Genomic DNA, 24,537 nt, shown 5'->3' on the forward strand with positions numbered 1-24,537 from the left:
AACTCTTTAAGAGGCCCCCTAATTGAGTGGGGGGGGGGGGGGGGGGGGGGGGGTAATGTGAAAGAGGGAAGAAAGAAACAAGGGCATGGCTTGAGGCATGGTAGCAAGAGTTGCACACGGGAAAAAGGGGTTGCATCGGGAGATGTAGGCCTCAGATGAGGTCCGCATATAGAACAAAAACTCCCAGAATGCCATTGCAAACCAGTTTGGTGCTCTCTGTGGTGAATTTGCATCCCCGACATGCCATGTCATCAAGGGGCTTTTCACCCCTTGTCAGGCACCCGTTAGGCACCGCGACATCAAAAGGGGGGCCGGGCAAGCTATTAAAGAAAAAGAGGGGTTAACAAGAGGAAACAGAAGGGCTTTTTGCAGGAGAAAGGAAGGGAAGACGAGAGAAGGGAGGTGGAAGTGTGAAAATTTCTCCTTCGATGCTAAGGGGAATCAAGAATCCTCTCTCTCTCTCTCTCTCTCTCTCTCTCTCTCTCTCTCTCTCTCTCTCTCTCTCTCTCTCTCTCTCTCTCTCTCTCTCTCTCTCTCTCTCTCTCTCTCCCCCCCCCCCCCCCCCACTTGATCCTCGAAGTTGCGGGAAGGCAACGGAGAGGAGTGGGGCATGTGAAGCACGAGGGAAAAGACAAGAGTACGGAGATGAATGGTAGGAAAGCTTGAAGGCTCTCAAGCCTAAAAGGAGAGACTTGGCAATGGAGGGATCTTCTCTCTCTCTCTCTCTCTCTCTCTCTCTCTCTCTCTCTCTCTCTCTCTCTCTCTCTCTCTCTCTCTCTCTCTCTCTCTCTCTCTCTCTCTCTCTCGCTCTGTCTCATCTCAAAGAAGGTGGAACTATGGTGATAAGGTTCGATAATCATCACCAAAAGTGGGAGTTTGGCTCTACTGGAAGGACATATAGTGGGAGTTTGGCTCTACCTGAAGGATATTTGAAGTCTTGGAGGCTGCCATAATTGTGGAAATCAAGCAGTACAGGGATCGATTTTGTGATTGGCAATTGCAAACTGCTTTCATCAATTTGGGGATTTTTGAATAGGGGTTTGCCAATCAAAAGGCATACCGACAATGACGTATGCAACTGATTTGTAACAGGGTTTTCATATATAAAAAATTGGAAGCATCTATTGGTTTCCATCATTATTGAATTGTCAATGTCTTTTTTCAATCTATTTTTAATCATTTTTTGTGATTTGAGTTGTGATTTTCTTCCGTGATTGCTCTATAAACCTCACTAAATCTTATCACTAACACTAAATCGCTTCTAACTACACTCGTTTCAGTTGGTTTTGGCCTCGACTGATTATCAGTCTACAACGAGAAGCCTGACGCTTTCTCGATGGACTCTGGAGAACTGCCACTCCAACAACGTTAAGATTCTTTAACCAAAAGACTTACCTAATAGGATCAAGTATGCACAAATATGCGATGACATCAAGCACTATGATGCACGAGATGGGGCGAGTAGGGTTGGGGATAAAGAGGAAAAGGGGACGGGGTTTAAAAGAAAGGGTTGCATAGTAAGAGGTAGGGGGAGAGGATGGACTAGGGAGTGAGGGCGGTCACTAGACTAAAAAATCACGACCATTTAGAAAGAAAATTGTTTGCGTAGACAAGCACACTAAAAGATGTGGCCTTGGACGAGACCCACCATTTGAGAATTTTGTTTAGCATGCATGGGATTGAAAACTCCAAGTCAAAAGAGACCCTTAAGAAAAATTATGTAGATGCTTTAATGAATTTATTAGAGGAGTTTCAAGATGTATTTCTTGGTGATTTACCGGATGACTTGCCACCATCTCGCGAAGTAAACCATGGCATCGATGTTGTGCCAAGTTCAAAACCTATAAACAAACCTGCTGATAGATTAAGCCATGTCAAAGCACAAGAAGTGGAAAAAGAGTTAACAAAATACTTGAACAAAGGCTTTATTAGGCCTAGTCCTAGTCCGTGAGCATCACCTATTCTTTTGGTAAAGAAGAAGAATGGATCTATGCGGATGTGCATAGATTATAGGGCTCTTAATCAAATAATGATTAATAACAAGTACCGGATGCCGTGTATGGATGAGTTGTTCAATCAACACTTTGGGTCAAAGTATTTTTCAAGATAGACATGAGATCTGGCTATCACCAGGTTAGAATTAAACTAGAAGATGCCACAAAGACAAGATATAGGAGCTGGTTTGGGCATTTTGAGTTCTTGGTTATGCCATTTGGACTAACCAATGCACCAATGACATTTATGATGCTGACGAAGGAAATTTGGAATGGCGGCCTCTACACCAAAACAAACTCCATTGCCCCACAAGGGAAATGAGATGAGGGCACCACCTAGTCTTGGAAGCGTGGACTAGGACCGCTACACAAAGAGAGAGAGAGAGAGAGAGAGAGAGAGAGAGAGAGAGAGAGAGAGAGAGAGAGAGAGAGAGATCACTATGAATGAAGCATTAACCGTAGTGTGTGTACAAGGAATGGATGACTTCAAACACTCCCAACACAAATAGCATATAGATTACCAAACAATCACTCAAGGATTAGCCAAGATCACATCAAGCACTCTCACACACATATAAAACATTTCTCTTAATTAACATAAGTAAGAGGAGGAGAGGTTACTAGCATGAAACAATTTGCACTCTAGGATGTGCAAGAATAGAGTGAATGAATGAGCTTATGGGCTCATGGTGAGTGATACAAAGGCTCAATGGGGCTGAGGGAGGCTTGAAATTACAAAGGGGAAGGCCTCTTTATATAGGAAAGAGAGTGATTAGGAGTGAGGTTAAGATCCAAGTGTAATTTGTACAAGCTGTGCGACGGACAAGACGTGTTTCTTTGCAGCACGTTCGCGAATTTGGCGAGTTCGATCCATCTATTATAGATCGAGTTGTTGCCAATTATAACTCGTCGGACTCTGACGCTGGCCAACAAGCAGCAATCTTGCAACCCAATAGACGTGTTCGCAGGCGCTTTGGTCAACAAGCAGCATATGTGAGGCCACAAGATGTAGCCTCTGACAGCTCGGGGGATGATCATGCAGAGCACATTCCCAACGAGGCAATGTTTGAGCCCGAGATTGATGAAATGATCGAGACGATCATGGATTCAGAAAGGCTTATCTATGATGATATGAAAAGTGAAGCCGATACGTCATTGTATAATGGAGCACGTATGTCTAGATTGAAAGCACTCCTGGTTCTTCTCAACATGCAGGCAAAGTTTGGATGGAGTGACACTAGCGTCACAACGCTTTTCAGGTGATCTATTACAGTTAGTTTACTTTAATAGAACTCTAAATGTATAATGATCTGATAGATTTTTACACGACTGTATCATATTTTTATGTTGTGTAGATTGCTGAAAGAGCACATACTACCAGCTGACAATGTGATGCCAGATTCCCGAGATGAAGCAAGAAAGATTTTGCGAAACTTGGGAATGGATTACAATTCTATCCACGCTTGTCCTAATGACTGCATTCTTTTCAGAGGGGAATACACAGACATGGAGAAGTGTCCGAAATGTGATTCCGAAAGATATCGAGTAGATCTCCACGGGACAAAAATTCCACAAAAGGTTTTGCGACATTTTCCTTTGCTTCCTCGCATCAAGCATTTCTTCGAATGTAAGTCCATGGCCGCCCTAGCATCATGGCATGAGGAGAATAAATCTTCGGATGGTGTGCTACGAATTCCTGCAGATTGCGCAGCCTGGAAACATATAGATGGAACATGGTCGGATTTTGCCAGGGAAGCTCGAAATTTGCGCTTAGGCCTGGCTATGGATGGCGTAAATCCATTTGGTCAAAGATCAACATCTTACAGTGTATGGCCCATTGTCATCGTCAACTACAACATTCCCCCGTGGTTGACTACGAAGAAGGGGCACTTATGGCTAAGCTTGATTGTGCCAGGGCGATATAAAGTGGGGAATATGGATGTGTATCTTCGTCCACTATTGGAAGAGCTACAACAATTGTGGATTGGCATAGAGGTGGTGGATATGAGCCGACACACAGGACGACGGAATGCTTTGATCAGAGGCATTCTAATGTGGACCATGCATGACTATCCCGGGCTAACAGAATGCTCAGGTGATCTATTGACACTCCTCACTCAGACACTGTAAATATTGTTTTTTCCCATAGTTGATCTATTATCATGTGTATACATGCAGGGCTTCAAACAAGCGGATATAGAGCATGTGTCACATGTGGACCTACACTGAATGCACGTAGGGCACCCTCACTGAAGAAGCAAATCTACGAAGGTCATCAAGCGTATCTTCCAGAGAATCATGTGTTACGCGACGGCTTTTTGGGAAGAGAGCCACCAAGGATGTCTGCACAAGCATGGTTAGAGCAGAAGGAGATGTGCGATGACGGATTGCCTCCAGGGATGAAGAGACTATCTCTATGGTACGAGTTACCATACTGGCCCCGACTCATGATCAATCACTTGCTCGATCCAATGCACATATTCAAGAATGTGGGTAATCTACTATGGGACCATTTGACCGGCAAGAAAGATACTTTGGGAGCCAGAGTTGACCTTAGAAATGTGGATCGTATGGAGCAATATTGGCCGCAAACAGCGTCTGATGGATCGATAAAACTCCCTAAAGCACCATGGATTTTCACAGGAGCCCAAGAACGCAAAGTAAAAGAGGCCATTCGATCTTTGCGGACCCCCACTGGCGTAATGCACTCGCTCCGAACGTGTTTCACTAAAGAAGGAAAGCTTACCGGTTTGAAGTCACACGATTGGCATAAAATGTGTCAGGTACGTTCATAGTGGACTTTAATATCATTGCATAAAATGTGGACTTTAATATCATTGCTGCACATACTTTACAGTTTATTTTACCGGTTGCCATTGAGGGATGTTTGTCTCTCGACATCCGTAACACAATCTACAAACTTGCAAAGCTGGTGCAATGGATCTCACAAAAGGAGATCAACGTAGACTCCATACCATTCGCCAAACTAAATGCTGCGGAGCTTGTGTGCATGTTTGAGAAACATTTTCCTACTACAATGCTAACCATTCAGGTGCATCTTCTTGTTCACATAGTTGATGAGGTGGAAATAGCTGGCACAGTTCATTCCAGATGGATGTTCTTCTTAGAGCGTTTCATGAAAACGCTTAAGGGATATGTGCGTCAAAAGGCACGTCCGGAGGGTAGCATGGCAGAAGGTTGGTTGGTATCAGAGTCCCTAGTGTACATTGGAGAGTGGCTAGACGGATTTGATAAATCCCGGGACACGCTATGGCGAACCATAGATGATGAGCGCATATCTGGGATTGTCATGTGCAATCTCGGTGTTGAGAAGAAGATGACGGAAGATCTAGAGGCTAAAATCAACCGATTTTGCATGCTTCACAATCCAGTGATGCAAAAGTGGATTTCACAATATGAGGATGCAAAGCAAGAGCGACAAAGGGCACGAATCGAGTGGAGACGGGGAAGACGACCACCGATGCACTATCCAGCGGTTCTGGAGAGCCTACCAACCTTCATGAGCTTAAGATGGTTGCACAACCAATTGAAAAGCGCACAACAATGCGGTGACGAAGTGACTGAAGAAGAGTGGGAGTACTCTCGGGGTTGCGCGACCAAGGTAAGTTTGCAATGTACGACTAGCAAGTGACTTTATTTATAAACGTTTGAACGGCCACTCATAATCTTTGTTCGTTGTAGTATAAGTCATACACAGCAGCATGGTGTAAAGGTCGACATTTTAGGGTGGAACGAATCGACAAAAAGCGTTTTACTCAAGATTGTGGAATCATGGCAAAATTTGAACAGTCTAGTCGACGACGTTCCTCTGATGCAGATCCTGTGGTGGCGGAACTCACTTACTTCGGCACGCTGCAAGAGATTTTGAGGATCGATTACAGAGGATTTTTTGTCGACTTGTTCGACGTGCAATGGTTCAAGATAATCATGGAGGGTCGCAACGCTACTGTGCGTAGAGGAGAGTCTGGTTTTCTTGAGGTGGATTCTACTAAGAAATGGACTGACCTAAGAGACACTTTCGTACTACCCGAGCATTGTGAACAAGTAAGTATGTAAATAGTTAACATCCCCCTTTTACAAGTTATGTGCTTGAAAGCTCTCATGTAAGTTATGTGGCTCTGGCAGGTAGTATTTCATCCTACAAAGTCTACATCAAACTGGTGGTACGTCATAGAGGTAGCCCCTCGTAGTGCAAGGACGTATGAAGGCTACCATGTGCCAATCACAACGACATCAATGGAGGAGATCAGAGAAGATGCTCAATCAGAAGCCGCTGCGGTGGTGCCAGACGAGCATCAAGATGCTACTACTCTATATGGGGTGCATGCAGAGGAGCTACAAAATGAAACAGAGGATATGTGTTTAAACGGAGAGCTCTATATAGATATAGGAAGTTATGCTGAGTTATGCGAGGATGAGAGAGAGATCTCTTAAAGCCACAAATATTGTATTTGAACAATTTTGATCCGTGTTGTAAAAGCTCTGGCTCTCTAAGTACCTTCCATGGTGTATAACGCTCTTTTCTACTCGCGCTCACATCTTTTGATTGAAAATTCTGAGTTTTCGACTTGCCTCTTCTATCACTCGATTCATTGCGTCATTGTATTTATATGCGTCATTACGTCATTGTATTTAATGGTCTTTGCGTCATTGTCTACTCTATTCATTCAATATTAAGTTTAAATATTCGTGTGTTTAATGCAGGTATGGATGATGAGGAGTTTCTTTCTTCTTTGTCACCGCAGCAGAGACAGTGGTACGTGGAGCGTCATCGCTCTGGCGCATCATTGCGCGTTCCTACACCATCCGCATCTCCCTCTCTTTCGGAGCATTCGGCGCGCTCCGAAGCTTCGGCGTCGACGAGACGAGCTTCACACTCGTCTAGACATCGGCGCTCTAGTGGTGGCGGTGGCGGTTGTTGTGGGGATTCCGCCACCGATGCCTCCACACCGCCTCGTGTTCGACGAGGCTCTTTACCCTCCCCTTCTTTGCCCGCCCCCACACCAGCCACAGCATCGCCATCTACGCCAGGTTTTGCACGGCTGACTGTTCCTAGAAGCTACACACCTCTACCTACTCCGCCAGGAGCCACCCCACTCGACACTCCTCGCTTCGGGGCCCAGACGCCGGTGGAGACACCTGACGTCCGTACCCCCATCGACACGCCGCTAGAGACCCCTGCCGGGACACCCAGGTTCACGCGTCACCGGCCAGAGGGCTTGCCTTACTCCGTCGACATCAGCGGCGGCATCATCATGGATGATGACGGCAAGAAGGTGATCTCGCGCATGCGTGGTCTTTGCTCTCAGCTGTTTAGACACTATATACTAAACAAATGGAGTGAAGTACTAAGTGATTTAAAAAACAGAGTCATCAGCATACTTCATGATGAGTTTCCCGTTCCAACACGGGATCAGCGCTTCAATGAAGACCTGATGAAGATTCGAATGCGCGAATACTGCAAACACAAGCGTTCCGAAGTGCAAAAAGCAATCAAGAATGGGTGGAATAGGCCAGATTGGCTGGCCAAAGAAGATTGGAAGAATGAGAAGAAAGCAGCGCGCGAGAATCCCGACAAGTGGAAGCAACAAAAGGATGCAGCCAGAGCGCGAGTAGAGGCAGGGAGCTCGCACCACTTGGGGAGCGGTGGATGGGCATCATTTGAGGCCGATTTTGTAAGTCTTTTCACATTGCTCTTTATGCATGTTCGATAGTTTAGGGTTTATGAGTTTTTTAGTTCTAACATAATGAGATCTTTGTATGTTTTGACAGTGGTCAATGACAGGACGTGATCCCACACCGTACGAGCGCGAGTACGCAGGTAGGAAGGGCTTAAACGCCCTGATGGACATTCTCAGTTCTCGCGGCGGCATGGTTAGTATTAGGGTTTACTCTTTTTTATTTTTTGTATTGTTTTATAAATGTCGTTTCTATGTTTATACCTACTGAAAGCTGTCTTATTGTCTTTTTTTGCAGAATCCGACAGATACGCCGCTTGGACGCGATGAGACGTCTGACTAGACGACGTCAGTTTAGCCGTAGCTGGATAGCATTAGTTTAGGGTTTCTCATAGCTTATGTATCATGAGACGGATTTTATACGTCTTTTTGAACCATGTATATTATTACATTTGTCACCGCAGTTCCTTTTGCCAATCAATTCTTTATGCCTATGATGTTGTACAATTGTCATTATTACATTTGCCAATCAATTCATTTTGCCTATGATGTGTACAATTGTCAATTTTGCAAACAATGCGTCTTGTGGGTGACTATTTTGGGTCTATTATCTACCTTTGCACTTTTTTTAAAAAGTGAATCAAGTACAATATGGTTGATGGGTGGCAGGGCATTCAATGCCCTACCACCAAAAAAATATTCTCTCGGGCGTCGCTATAAGCGTCGCTATTTATGGCTCTGTAGCGTCACTATGAGCGTCGCTATAGTCTTCTGTGTAAACGTCGCTATAGGCGTCGCTATATGCGTCGCTATATAGCGACGCTCATAGCGACGCATATAGCGACGCTTATAGCGACGCTTATAGCGACGCTCTCGTAGCGACGCTCGTAGCGACGCTTTTAGCGACGCCGGGGGTTATAAAAACCCAATGTATTTCCGTCGCTAACAGTGTCACAAGAGCACACAACCTCTTGTAGTGTGGAAGTTTGATGGCCACTGCTCCCACTATTGACTCATTTAACTTTGATGATGCTAGGTGGTCTGCATCCTTGTTCTGGTCTCTTGGCACATGATGTACTTGTGCCTCCCTAAATCTCCTCATAAGAGCTTTTGCTTCTCTCATTTTAGTAGAGAGACGGGCATTTTTGCAAGCCCATGTACCTTGCATTTGCCTTACCAAAAGCATGGAGTCACCAAAAGCGTTTAATCTCTTAATTGAATTATCGAGGCACCAACAAAGGCCATGAATTAGAGCATGATATTCTGCTTCATTGTTGGAGTGGACATCTTCTAGAGTGATCCCTTCACCATGGATCCTCTCTCCCAATGGGGATAAGACCATGATGCCTGCAGCTGCCTTATCCTTGGTTCTCTTGTATGCTCCATCAAAGTAGAGGCTATAAGCATTGACCAAAACCTCTAGAGCTGGAGGTGGTGGAAGTTCCTTTCTCTTCAAATGGAAAACTTTTTCATAGCACTTGTTTGTTAAAATGTCGGCTAAGCATGCTCGAGTTGTTCTTTCAACCTGTATTGTATAATCAAACTCTTGAAGTCGCACCACCCACTTTGCTATTTTGTCAGAGATTTCCATATGTTGTAGTGCATAGGGAAACATATCCTCCACAGTGATAATTACAAACCTCTTCGACAGCAAGTATGGCCGAAATTTGGTTACCGCAAACATGAGAGCTAACACTAGCTGTTCCATCAGGGTGTAGGCCTTCTCTGTGTTTTCCATGAGGCGGCTAGCAAAATACACAGGCCTCATAAAGGAAGTTTTTGGATCTTTTTGTAGGAGGGCAGCACCAATGGCTTCTTCTCCCACACTAGGGTTTACAAAGAATGTTTCTTCCCAACAAGGTTGGAGGATTATAGGGAGTGACCCTAACATTTTTTTAATCTCTCTAAAATGCCCTTCACTTTCTTCACTCCAAACAAGCGTCTCTTGACGAGTCAGCTGTTGTAGAGGAAATATCACTTGGGAGAGTAAGTGTATGAATCTACTCAAATATCTTAGCTTTTGCAAGAAGGAGATTAATTGTTTGATGGAAGTTGGGGAAGGTAGATTTAGCAATGTTTCTATCTTTTCAAGATCTACCTCGATTCCATCAATGGACACTACATGCCCTAATAGTGTAACCTTGCTTTCCCCAATGTGACATTTGTCCTTGTTTAGTTGTCCACCCAGCTTAGCTAAACGAGTAAATCCTTCATCAATCTTGCCGAGATGCATACTTTTGGAGCTGTAAATACAAAAGTCATCTATGAAAACCCTTATGGACTTACCAAAGTAAGGTTGGAAGACCATGTTCATGAATCGTTGAAAGGTGGCTGGAGCGTTGGTGAGACCAAAAGGCATGACTCGAAATGCAAAACATCCCCATGGTGTGATGAAAGTAGTCTTTTTCTGGTCCTCCTCTGCAATGCGTATTTGAAAGTAGCCAGAGTAGCCATCACACACTGTGTATCTCTCATGGCCTGCTACTTCATTTAGAATCTCATCTTGAAATGGGAGAGGGAAGTGGTCCCTCTTTGTTGCAGCATTTAGTGGCTTGTAATCCACGCACACTCGCCATTTACCATTCTTCTTTGGCCTCACCACTACTGGGGAGACCCATTCTGAATCTTCTACTGGGTATATGAATCCTGCTTCTAAGAGTCTCTTCACCTCAGACAACAGTGCATTTTGTTGCACAACTCCTAATCTTCTTAGTTTTTGTACTACTGGCTTGCTCCCTTCTTTTAGATGGATATGATGCTTCACTGCAGTGACACCTGTAATGTGAGTGTAATCAGAAATAAACAATGATGCATGCTTCTTGAGAACATTTACATAACCCTCCTTTTCTTCTTCCTTTATATCCTTGGATAACATCTCCTCTAGGCTGGCATCCCACACATTCTCCATTTGGATCCTTGGGTTGTCTTCTGATGAGGTAGTTTCCTTTATGGTGACGCCCATGACTTCGAGAGTGCTATCACTCTCTTCACTTGAACTCTCTTCCTCGTCCATGGATGAGGAGCATCCACTTGAGCTCCACTCATCAGCTGACGTCTCTAGTTCAAGGTTCTCTTGTCGCCCATTCTTTAGGTTATAAACCACCTTCTGACTATGGCCACCCATGCGAGGCCTCAACTCCAAGTCTCCTGTTGCCCAATCTTGCCTAGCTCCTATACCCATGAGCCAAGGTCGTCCTAAAATAAGGGGGTATCCTTCTCCCTTTACTGGCATCACATAAGCATCAACCTCTGTAGTGATTCCAAAAACAGAAACTCTCAAAGCTTTCACTACACCCACACAAGTGACAGAGACATTATTGGCCATTTTTGCCCTAAAGTTTGATGATTCCATTACCTCTAAACCCAATTGATGCATTAGATTTTCTGTCATGACACAAACCTCTGCTCCACTGTCAATGTAAGTTTTTGGAATCCGTTGTCCCTTGATTTGAGCCTCCACCAAAGGCACTATATCCTTGAGACCATATGCTTTGATTACACTTACTAGCTTACTTCTCTTTGCCCTCGTGCTCACCATTTTTGACCATTGTCGTCGAAGCTTTGGGGAGATATGAAGTAGTTGTGGCCAAGTAATCTTTGGTCCTTGAGAACTCACATCAGGTGTCAAGTCATAAGGTTGTGTCCGAGATCCCATAGGGAAATCAGAGATGTCAATTTGAGACCTAGTACGGGTCTTTCTCTTCTTGGCTTCATCTTTAGTTGCCCGAGATGTACTTGCTTCATTGCTTGCATCCTTGCTTGTTTCTTTACCTACTTCATCTTGGACACACACACGTTTGATAGGCATTGTAGCCACTTCATCTATCTTCATCTTCCCTTTAGCTATTTCTTCCTAGTTGCTTCTGCCCTTGAGGACCTCCTCCATCCTTATGATGCTCACATTTGGTTGAGTAGCAGGGGCTTGAGCTTGAGCACGAGGTGGCTGCAAAATTTGAGGTTGCGGTTGCTCTTGTGCTTGAGCTCTAGCACGGGGTGGACTTACTTGTTGTCGAGGACCTCTGACAGGGTAGTCATATCTTCTGGGATGAGGGCAATTATACATGCCGTGGCCAATTTCCCCACAATTGTAACACAACATTTCCCTTGCTTGACGTCGCATTGGTGGCCGATTCCCACCATTTCCCTCAATAGGCCTTCTTGCACCCTGCACAAGATTTACTCTCAACCCCTCTAGCTGGTTTGTGAGATTGTTTATTTGTTGGAGCATATCTTCTTGTTGACCTCTATTGAGGTCTGGTGCATTAGGCACATTTGGAGGTATGTGAGAAGCTTCCATAGTTGTGATATTGCCTCCCAAAGCTAGCTGGCCAGCTTGGGCTTGATAGAGAATCTTTCTATTCTTTTCCCTAGCAATTCTTAAGGCATCTTCAAAAGCATTTGGAAATTTGCTCTTTACCTTCTCCCTTAGCAAGGGGTACAAACCTCAGATAAATCTATCCTTTTGGAGGCAATTGGGAGCTCGCTCACCAGGGTTTAGTGAGTCTGACCATTGTCCCCAAAGTTTCAGAAAACCTTCCTCATAGGTTGCATAACCATGAGGGTCAACTTGATGAAGGGACAGAAGCCGTTGCCATAGTTCTTCTGCCGAATTGGCTCGTTGAAATCTTCGTAGGAAAGCCACCTTCAATCCCTCCCAATCAATTCTTTGGGTTGGATCTAGAGCCTGGAACCATACCCTAGCTTCTTCTTTGAGCACCAAAGGAAAAGCTCTCAATTTCAATGCTTCGTCATCCCTCCCGGAGACAAGGAAAGCCATCTCCAAGTTATCCAAAAAATCCCCAGCATTTTCCCCACTACGCCCAAAAAAATTTGGGAAAGCCATCATAAAAGTGGGTTGCCTTCCTCTCAATACAGCACAAAGATGAAAACGTCTAGCCCAAATCATATCTTATTAAGGGTAGAATAAATGGATTGATAGATGCATTAATCTCAGCTAGATGACGAGGGCCTAGTAAGTCCCTTATGATGTTTTGGAACCTAAGCTTTGTGCTAGCTATTATATGCACAGTTTGTCTAGCAAGAGGTTGGAAAGGTCCATATAAATCCCTATGATTCATGGAGTGTGCTTAAAGCAAGATGAAGATGTGAACATCAAAAGATACATTATACTCCAAAATAGGAAATATTATAGGGTCAGGGGACAACAATATCTCTCTCAACCTCTCAGCTCCAAAATAGAAGACCAATCTTTGTTGGAAAAAAATCTTTCTATCAATGCGCACATTCACCCTAATATTCTGAACTGATTGAAAGTTGTAGAAAATGGGATTATTCATTGGTGCATTAATTACAAACTTCCATGAAGCACTTCATTGAAGTTGAGCTCTCTTGGATCCCACCATTTGAGAGATGCGAAGAATTTGCTCACCAGTGATTAGCCTAGCTTTGGTGTGACCATCTTCAGCTTTGTAGAGTTCATAGGGTTCGATGGCTACCCTCTCAACCACCTTGAGCCTTCTTGCTAGTAGTAGTTGGAGTGCATCACCATATGTAGCCTCTTGCCAATACCGCACCCCATTGATGTGTAGCTCCCCCTCCAAAAACTTGTTAATACCCGAGTTTGAGAGTGCTTTCATCACCTGAAGTCGAGGCTTCAAAGGAAGTGTCTTCACACTAGCCACAAAGCACTCAACACAATTTTTTGACCTAGGGACTTGATGACTACAAGATTTTCCTTGAAGCAAAGAAGGGTGTGTGTAGTTAACTCTCTTTACCCGCATACGTGCCGTTTGTCGATAAAGACGCTTCTTTTCTCGAGCTTCTTGGGGAGACCATAGTGGAAGTTTCGGAGAATTTGATGGATCTTCCTTCATAGGATTGATAGAGCGCTGCTTGAGAACTCCTCAGTGGGGGCACCAATTTATGACGAAGGAAATTTGGAATGGCGGCCTCTACACCAAAACAAACTCCATTGCGCCACAAGGGAAATGAGATGAGGGTACCACCTAGTCTTGGAAGCGTGGACTAGGACCGCTACACAAAGAGAGAGAGAGAGAGAGAGAGAGAGAGAGAGAGAGAGAGAGAGAGAGAGAGAGAGAGAGAGAGAGAGATCACTATGAATGAAGCATTAACCGTAGTGTGTGTACAAGGAATGGATGACTTCAAACACTCCCAACACAAATAGCATATAGATTACCAAACAATCACTCAAGGATTAGCCAAGATCACATCAAGCACTCTCACACACATATAAAACATTTCTCTTAATTAACATAAGTAAGAGGAGGAGAGGTTACTAGCATGAAACAATTTGCACTCTAGGATGTGCAAGAATAGAGTGAATGAATGAGCTTATGGGCTCATGGTGAGTGATACAAAGGCTCAATGGGGCTGAGGGAGGCTTGAAATTACAAAGTGGAAGGCCTCTTTATATAGGAAAGAGAGTGATTAGGAGTGAGGTTAAGATCCAAGTGTAATTTGTACAAATGAAGCTTGATTAGGGACATTCAACCAATGAAGAAGCTCCTTCCAAGTGATTTGTTGACCAATTAGCTCCATCATCACTTGTGTTGTCTTCACTCCTTCCTCCATAGCTTGAGTCCAAGAGCTTCCTTATTTTAAAATGTAAAGAATCTACATAAAATTAATACATATCTAGTAATAATAGGAAGGGGTTGAATGAGAACTTATGAATTACAACAAGATTAAGCATGACTTGAGAGGTGATTAGAAGAGGAACTTTGATGGGTTTTTGAGCTTGAGAGAGAGGAGGAAGGAGAGGAGGGTGAGAAGACTAATGGCTGATTTTAGAGAAGGTCTCAATGTGGAAAAGGAAGGGTGTGTGTGTGTAAAGGTAGAGGGGGTGGTTTCCACCATAGTTGAAAAAACTGCCGTCCACCATTTTGGCCATATCTCCTAGACCGTAGATGCAAAAATTATAAAACAAATATGGCCAGAATCTCCAGCTCATCAGCTACAACTTTGATGAAGACAACTTTTCTTGGATCGGAGTGGAAGTATTTTTTAAAAATTCAGAAAAATCATGTGTCTGGTTTCTTCCTTTACCAAGTCTTCCACTTGGGTCCCATTTGTTTGAATCATCATATGGCTCCAAAGCCATGATGATATGAGCCACTCATGACCCTTGAATCATGGGTGCATGGCTCCACAACCACATCATATCTTTTCTTTTCACATTTACATATTTTCCCTTCCCTTTACCACTAGGTTCTCCCTCTACCTTTCACCTCCGGTGAACTAGTCAAGAAAAAATCATTTTTTTTAAATTTTTCCAAGAGGTTGTTCTCACTCTTTCTTTTATTGTAAACCTCTAGAAGCAAGGAAAACCAACAAAATATGATAAACAAAAATTTGTGATAGGCTCGGATCAATGCTAATGGACAACATTTTATGTCCATACTTAGAAAAATTTGTAGTATTTTTCCTAGATAATATACTAGTCTACAACAAATCTCAACAAGAACACTTAAAACATCTATATCTAGTAATTGAGTTATTGAGAAAACATAATTTTTTTACAAAGGAAGAAAATGTGAAATTTTAAAGATTGATCTCATTATCTGGGTCAGTTTATATTCATAGAGGGAATGTGGATGGAAAGTGAGAAAGTGGAAGCTATTCTTAGATGGCCAACACCAAAACATATCGAAGAATTGCAAATTTTTCTTGGTATGTTGAGGTTTTCGACAATATGTAAAGGACTACATGAAGATTGTGGTCCCATTCATAGACCAATTGAGGTAAAAAAGTAAGACTACAAGTTGGGGGGAAGACCAAGAGAAACGCTTCTAAAAGCTTAAGGTGGCTATAGCAGTTGCACCTATGTTGAACATAGTGGATCTCAATGACCATTTGTATTGGAGACACACACATGTAATGAGACCGTTGGAGCCGTGCTTATGCAAAGGGGACATCTGTTGCATTTGAATGCAAAAAGAATATTGTGCTCAACGTAACTACTCGTCTTATGAGCGAGAGTTACTAGAGCTACAGTACATACACTTAAAAAATGGAGACATTATTTATAGGGTGCCACTTTTGAGGTTCGGATGGACCATGAAAGTTTGAAATGGCTTTCAAGTCAGAATGAATTGAAGGGAAGAAATGCTCCGTTATTGGAGATCCTACAGAAGTTTGAGCTTCAAATTTGTTATCAAAGAGGTAAATATAACGTAGTGGCAGATGCACTCAGCTACAAGCTACAAATTAATGAATTAAGCTTCACACTCTTCAAGAACAAGTTCTTTGAGTCACTATGTGACTTATGTGAGTATGATGCATCTTTTATAGAGGTCTATTATGTTGTACAAGATCACACTACTTCACAAACACAACCACCTCTCTCATCGACATGTACTGCTAGTCCGAAGAGACAAGCGATAGGTGCGATGAGTATGGAAGCAAGAGTTGATTTGGAGAAACTAACCAAGACTTTTGAGTATAGTTTAGGGTTAGAGAGCTAAGACATAGACCCTTCATCACCTTTGACAACTATGGCTTCAAAGGGGGGTCATAAACTTCATCAGGGGGAGATGTAAGCTAACTACTCAATTTATGATGGGTACTTAGCTCTACAAGCGTATTGTGCATACCAACTATTGGTGACTTTCAAGTGTAGTGTGCATACCAACTATTGGTGACTTTCAAGTGTGCATTCTGGGATTTAGAAGACCTATGCACTAGTTAAAAGAAAATTCTATTAGCTTAGTTTGTTTAAGGATGTCTAAACTTATGTGTTAAAATGCAACGAGTCTCAAGTCAATAAACATGAACGTCTAAAGGTTGGGTGACTACTCCATCCTTTGGAGATTCCTCAAGGGAAATGGAAAAGCATTTCCATGGACTTCATGAGTGGTTTACCCAATAGTAATTGAGAAAATGACTCAATGTGGGTGGTAGTGGATAGGTTAACCAAAATGGAAAAGTTTGTTGCCATGAAGAAAACGATTGAAATGCCAAAGTTGGCAAAACTCTTTATTGAACATCTCTATAAGCTATATGGTCTGCCCGCAAACATAGCGTCAAATAGAGATAGAAAGTTCAACATTCATTTTTGGAGAGGTCTTCAAAAAGTTTGGATACTACTCTATGCATGAGTATAGTAGATCATCGCAGTCTGATGGGCAAACCAAAGTGTTAACCAAATCTTAGAGGACATGTTTCATTCTTATGTAAGTAAGAAGCAATCTAACTGGGAAGAGTTACCCATTCTGGAATTTTCTTACAATAGTTCCAAACATGCAACAACTAGATTCACACCATTCATGTTAATGTATGGTTTCCAGGCAAGTTCTCCTATGGTTGTAGGCCTAGAGAAGGAGAAGACTCAATCTGTCAAGGATTTCCTTGAAGATATGAATGATATGATAAAAACAGCAAAGGAAATCATTCGTAGTACACAGGATTGTGCTAGGACGTATGTTGATAAAGAATGAAGAAAAGTTACCTTTGAAGAAGGTGTGCGCGTATGTCGCACGTATCAATGCAAGGAAATTGCCAATACACTGTGTGCGAGCCACAAATGGCTCCAAGCACACAACAAGCCTAAACTAGAAAGCTCAAAGATGGCAATGGTGTGTCACTCACCGCTCTATGCTTGCTGTCATGGAGTATTCCTCGCCGGGAAGAAGAGGGAGACGCCGCTATGCTGCGCTCAACCGCCTCGCCGCCGTCGTGCCCCGCCACAATGCTCGATCGCACACACACTCTCTCTCTAGATCTCTCTCTCTCTCTCTCACACACACACACACACATACACACACACACACACACACACACACACACACACACACACACACACAAGGAGATGAAGAAGAAGAAGATGGAGATGGAGCAAGAGCACTCTTCAATTGCACAAATGAGAGAATCAGTGCTCAAAGATGGCGATGGTGTGTCACTCACCTTTCTACGCTTGCTGTCGTGGAGGATTCCTCGTCGGCGAAGAAGAAGGAGCCGTCACTGCGTCGTGCTCAACCGCTTTGCCGCCACCGTGCCATCGTCGCAATGCTCGATCGCACACACTCTCTCTCTCTCTCATGCACACACACACACACACACACACACACACACACACACACACACACACACACACACACACACACACACACAAGGAGATGAAGAAGAAGAAGATGGAGATGGAGCAAGAGCACTCTTCAATTGCACAAATGAGAGAATGAGTGAATTTAAGGTTTAGTTGACTTTTATATGAGCTCGTCCCATTCACACATTGGGCGCCCATGCTTAGCCAACTAATCCCTTGAATGTTCCAGTTAGAGTGCACCTCTCATCCGCGATCACTTTTACCCTTTTCCTATTGGACCGACAAGCCCGGTACCTTACTCTATCAAATAAATAATACAATGTCCGTCTCGTAGGTGATAGGAATGTGCGTGAGGGTGAACATGCCCCCCTTCCTGATGTAGATTCCGTCCTCGGAAGCTATTAATTTGAAGCTCGTTCATTGAGGTGGAAGGGCATTTGAGATGAATGTCCTTAGCTTTCTTCAGTCATTGCAAAATCAAACAACATTGGCATAGTAATTGCATTCTCATATACAATTAAAAAGCATATGCAGTTTTAGGCAGAAAAATTGGTTGGTAGCATAATTCTAAACTAGTTGTCAGTAAATAAACAGTAAATTGCAATATAATCAAACGCATAAACAATTGGAAAGGTAAAAAATTAAACAAGTCTGGGGTCGCTAATTTAAGTGTCGAAAGGAACTAAATATGGACTCTTAATACCATGGGTAAGCTTCTTAATTTTCTCTAGTCAATTAAGTTGTTTAATCGTGAGAGCCAAGTATTTCATGCTCGAGGGCTGACTAGAGGCTATACCTAGAAGACCTTGTAGTTAAGCTACGATAAAAGGAATTTCTCATGAAATCATCGCCTGACTTATTTCCTTTTCTTTGATCCCCCAAAGTCTTTTCATAGTGATTCAATTTTTATGTACGTGCTTATTTAGTATGCCTTGGGTTTTTTTCTTTTCAAGGAAAAGCGCCCACACTGGGAACCTATAGGGCTCTAGTACCATAGGCGATACGTGTGAGTGGAGTACCAAATCAAGCTGAGATTTCTCTTCCAGCTTAAGATTTTACATTGTGGCACTTTGATTTTTTTGTTTGTTCGTTTTCAGCATTTTAATTTTGTAACTTTGGGGGGTCAAACACTGTTACACCTCCCCAGGCTCATTACACTAGTAAACTCCCTTTATAATACTTAAGCTAAAGGTCAATAGGGACTAAGCCCACTAGAAAGCCCTAGTACATTTCACAATGCTGCCTAAATTGGATTAAGAACCTAAGTAACCATAGATTATTAGGATGGCATTACCCATGGTATTAAGAGAAGATCTCTAACACCTAGCTTGGTCAAACTAGCTTAGTCGGACTGCTTGATTTTTAAACCTAGACAAGTGATTATGACAAAAAAATTACATTGAATTTAATGTTTGGTACTAAGCAAATGTGTTGAATATTATGCTACTAATCACAATTAAAGCAGACAAACATGGATGCAAAAAGATAAGGGGCAATGCTAATGGACAAGAAACACCTGTTTGCATTGATAATTGCACTTGATTTGAAGAGTGAGTCGAGATAAAGATTCCATGAAGGTCCAAATCCTAACCACAGCAACACACTCTTGTACACACTAGGAAACACAAAGAATACCTCTAGGAGGCACATCAGTGGGAAAAGGTACCAACATTTATTGAACACAATTAAAAAACATAAGGAACCCTAACCTAATTATTTGCACTCCCCTTAGAGAGTCAAGGGAATAGGATATTGTAGAGATTGGGAGGAAACCTAAGGCTAAACCCCTATCCTCGTCGTCGTCAAGATAAACAAAGTCATCATCCATGAGACCATATGTGCCATCCGTGTAGTCATGTGAATCTTCTTCTTCATCATAGGTACCCATGTTTACTGAGAAGGTCACTAGATGCCTATAGTCATCTTGGTCAAAAGGGTAGGCTTGTGCAATGGGAGAAACGCTCTCTAGTAAGTATGGATCAGTCGTGGTCAAGAGACGTATCAGCCACTCTAACTCCTCAAAATTCCTCTCACATGCTAGCGTACCTACCAAATCCCATTCACATGCAAGCACCGGAAAGACCATGTGAAACATTTGTGAAAAGTAACGAGGGTACCTCTCACCCAAGGCAAGAGTGGATGACTCTAGCGTACTAGCCATATCTTTACACACAAATAGATGATGGTTAGAGTGTAAATATTACAAGGGTCGTGTTCTTGTGCATAATGTGTTTTTATGATTTTGTGTTATGGCTCTTGCTCTTTTACTTTTTTATCTTGTTTTTATGAGTATAAGGATTTATAGATACATTCCCTAAGATTGGAGATTAAGAATTCAGGGAGAAAGGTTGAGAGAAGAGTGAGTGAATGCTGACTGTCAGCAAACACTCCCCCCTTCCTTGGGTAGATCACCGTTTGAAATGATGTCGTCACCCTTTGAAACCAATTGTTCCAAGTTGTTATAGGTGAAGGCTTTAACCAATAGTTTTCGACCGCCCTATGTGTTTCATCTAGTTGCAAGGGTGGTAAGGTACTCTCCCATGATTTTATTTGCAACATTGTTGTAGGTGGTGAACTTACAATGGGAGCACAATTTACGTAAGGCAAATAGACTAGATGGACATGCCTGAAAAGCAGAGCCTGGGTGACTAGATGGACATGCCTGAAAAGCAGAGCCCGGGTTCTGGCTGATGAGTGGTTTGTGAGGGGTGGTACCGCCGTGCGATTTCATGAGAGGTAGACGTGGGAGAGAGAAGCAATGGTACCACCCCCTTGGATCTGGGTAGGTGATGGGAGGGAACAACATGACAGTTAGGACCGCATGGACTTAAACGTCTCCTTCACATTGGTATTTTGTTGCAGGGGATGCAAACCTGTTCGCTTGCTATTACACTTTTCTGAGGTCACTACCAAGCGAATAAGGGAAGGCAAACTCTTTCCGATGCATCTGTTCGCTTGGTACTGACCTCAGAAAATATAAGTGACGTCTGCTATTACTATTTTCTGAGGTCACTACCGAGCGAATAAGGGAAGGCAAACTCTTTCCGATGCACCTGTTCGCTTGGTATTGACCTTAAAAAATATAAGTGATGCCTGCTATTACTATTTTCTGAGGTCACTACCGAGTGAATAAGGGAAGGCAAACTCTTTCTGATGCACCTGTTCGCTTGGTACTGACTTCAAAAAATATAAGTGATGTCTGCTATTATTTTTTTCTGAGGTCACTACCGAGCGAATAAGGGAAGACAAACTCTTACCGATGCACCTGTTCGCTTGGTACTGACCTTAGAAAATATAAGTGACGTCTGCTATTACTATTTTCTGAGGTCACTACCGAGCACATAAGGGAAGGTAAACTCTTTTCGATGCACCTGTTCACTTGGTACTGACCTCAAAAAATATAAGTGATGTCTGCTATTACTATTTTTTGAGGTCACTACCGAGCGAATAAGGGAAGGAAAACTCTTTCTGATGCACCTGTTCGCTTGGTACCGACCTCAGAAAATATAAGTGACGTTTGCTATTACTATTACTATTTTCTGAGGTCAATACCGAGCGAATAAGGGAAGGCAAAATCTTTCCGACACACCTGTTCACTTGGTATTGATCTTTTCTGAAATCTGAAGTCCCTTGTGCTGACAAATGAATTGTCTTTTTGTGCTATGCTATTTGTAGAGATGCCTCGTGTAAAGGCCATAGCTAGGAGGGCAACAGGTGAATCTTTGAATGCTCAAGCAAGAAGACACCGATATGAGGCGCACAGAGGTGTACTGCAAGAGCTGTGCAGGATAGAACGACACGTTCAACCTGCTATTCCATGTCTCCCTTTCTAGTGAGTAGTGCGAGAGATTTGCGAGCAGTGGAGAGTCGGCATGCGATGGGCCTGTAGTGCACTACTTTGCCTTTAAGAAATTGTAGAAGACTACCTCGTTGAATTCTTCAGCGATGGATATATCCTGGCTGCCCATGCACACCACGTTACCATCATGCCACGGGATTTTGATACTCTTTGGAGGCTGCATTTCTGCTATGATGGGCTGATTCAGCCAGTGCCTATCCAGGATAGTAGAACCATGAATATTCTCAACATCCCCCCTATCCATCCTTGTACACGACAGACAGAGCCCTCTAGGGCTAAAACAAACAGCAGAAGGACCCGATCACGGGTTGAGAGAAACGACACAAATGGGCAGGCTGAGATACCCGCAGAGGGGCATGAGCATGCCAGAGTGGACCCTGAGGTAGCATGGAAGAAACATAGACAATTATCAAGGAGCCAGATAGACACCAAAATGAGCAAGTCATGGAGGATCCGCAGCCAGTAAGGGCTGATGAGGGGCAAGAGCAGGCCAGGGTGGACCCTGAGGCATTTATGGAGGAACCAATATTGAAGGAAAATGATCCGGACCCTGTGCCTGTTAGGGAGGACCCTACGGCTGTTAGGGAGGAGCCTGAGGCAGCCAGAGAGCCAACTCAAGAATGGCAAGGGCAAGGCTCTGCATCACAAGGGCCATCCAAAGTATCAGATGAATCAATTATTTTAGAGCAAATCAACGAAGAGAATGAAGAGGATTTGAGAGTTCTATTCAGCTCAACGCCTCTGCATGCACAGATACTGCTGCCTAGAAGGTCATAGAAGGCCTGCATTTTCAACCTCGATCATCAAGACTTCCTGTGCATGCGCAGTTTCACAATTCCAACGCAACGAATGAGGTCTTCAATGATGCTTTATGGTAATTCTCATGCTCTTTAAAAGTCACGTTTGGTTCATTAAATGGGTCTCTACCGAGACATGGGTCAATACCAAGCGAGACAGTGGCTTATGGAATTGGATAGTGGTACTACTCGCTCGATATTGACCCATGTCTTCGCGGAAGTCGTCAAGTTTTTCTTTATAATTCACGCTTGATTCATTAAATGGCTCACTACTGTTAAGACATGGGTCAATACCAAGGGAGTCAGTGGCGGATGGAATTCGATAGCATCCCCACTCGCTTGGTATTGACTCATAGTTTTGTGGCAGTGTGACAGCCTGCTGAAATACCTCAAGTCTAATCTCTGCCATTGATTCATGTTAGCCACGCTTTCTCGCTTCTACCCCTTGAGGTTCAAGACAAAGTATACGCAATAGATCCGTTGATATCGCCTTATCTGCAGAACAACTGAGTTTCCTATTTGAGTCTGATGAACTGGTTTAGCACAGTCAACTTTGATCTAGCATGCTTTCTGGTCACTGCATACAATCAATCGTGAGTTTTTTCTTGCCTTGTAAAAACCATGTTGCATTTAGAATCTTTCTCCTCATCTTTGATGGTGTCTTTGTAGTGATCATTGGAGTCTGATGTTATTTGACATGGAAGCTAAGATTGTTTACTATGCAAACTCCGGGCAAAGCAGGGCGTTTCACAGTCGTGTAAAAACGTAAGGCCCATTTGGGTACATTTGGAAGTAGAGTCTCTTTGTAATGTGTTGCTGACTCAAGTGGTTATGTATGTAGTGCCGCGAAAAACTTGTATGCTGTGTAGAGCATGTTTTGTTAGAACATGATCTAGGAAATACCGTCCGGCACAAACGGGTAATCGTGCCCACGCAAACTGATGACTATAGCTGTGGCTAGCGAACCTGTTTGAATGCCCTGTTGCTCCTCAGTCAAATTATGGATGTACCGAACGTAAGTAATCGTGCCGTTTCATTGTTTGCTGCAACGTTTATATGAAGCAACAAATGTCTGTATCACGCTTCTACAGGAACATCAATTACATAACTACACCCCAACGATGTGCGACATTTTTTTGTAATGGCCATCCAACATATTATAATCTCGGTAAACAGACGCACAAGAGAGGAAGCGGCGAGAGCTGAGGAGTTCGAAGAGTCGCATTAACGAAATGAGGCAACGTCACAATCAGACTCAAGAAGAAGTTTGAAATATGCAAGAAGCAATAAATCAATATTATGCGGACATCGCAGAAGTAGAGGAATGGGCTACACGTCGACGGCAAGAGCAAGAACAGAGGGAAGCTTCATAGGTGCAAGAAGCATGGGAAGCCATGGAAGAGGCCCATGATTTCGAGCAACGCAAAAGGATGCCCGAGACCAGCGTCCCTAGAGACAGAAGTAGCAGCAACCGGAGCAGAGGGTAGGGGAGCAGAGGGCAAGGGACGAGTGGCAGCAATTGGGGGAGAGGACAGGGGACGAGTGGCACAAACCGGGGGAGAGGACAGTAGCAGGGAAAGGGAGCAATTTACTTGTATAAATCTTGATAGAAACAACACAATATGTAAAGTTTGGAGACAATGAAAATGTACATTTTTGAAACATTGTTTGACCGCCAAAAAATGTCTCTGCATTAGTCATTTTGAAGAGTACATCATGGTTTGCATGGCATCAAAGCTCTTTGTCTGCACAAGGTATGTGACCTAGCTTTCGGTGGAAGCAATTAAGTGAAGTGTATTTGTCACTGACTCCTTGCACAATGTTGTTTGCTCCTTGCGTCTTGGAATCCGAAAAGGAGAAAAAGTTAGATTCTGTCTTAATGTATTAAAGACAATCAAAATTCATCGATTTAGTAAGCACCTTTCTATTGTTGAGACTGAATGCATACAATTTCGGCAAAAGTGGAAGCTCTTCACATGTAAGATCTACCCAGAGCTGTGCAAGAGTTGTGCTTGACATTGTCTCCATCATAGTAAGTAGGCTGTCTCAAAAGTAGAGCTCCATTGATAAAGGTTTTTTCTCGAGGCTATTCTCTGTATCTTGGTCGAGTGGAATAAGCTGCCCACTAAGAAGATGATATCTAATATAGTAAAACGACACTAAGAAA

The sequence above is a fragment of the Adiantum capillus-veneris genome, chromosome 15 (assembly GCF_014529385.1).
Source record: "Adiantum capillus-veneris isolate H3 chromosome 15, ASM1452938v2, whole genome shotgun sequence".
In the NCBI taxonomy this organism is placed as follows: domain Eukaryota; kingdom Viridiplantae; phylum Streptophyta; class Polypodiopsida; order Polypodiales; family Pteridaceae; genus Adiantum; species Adiantum capillus-veneris.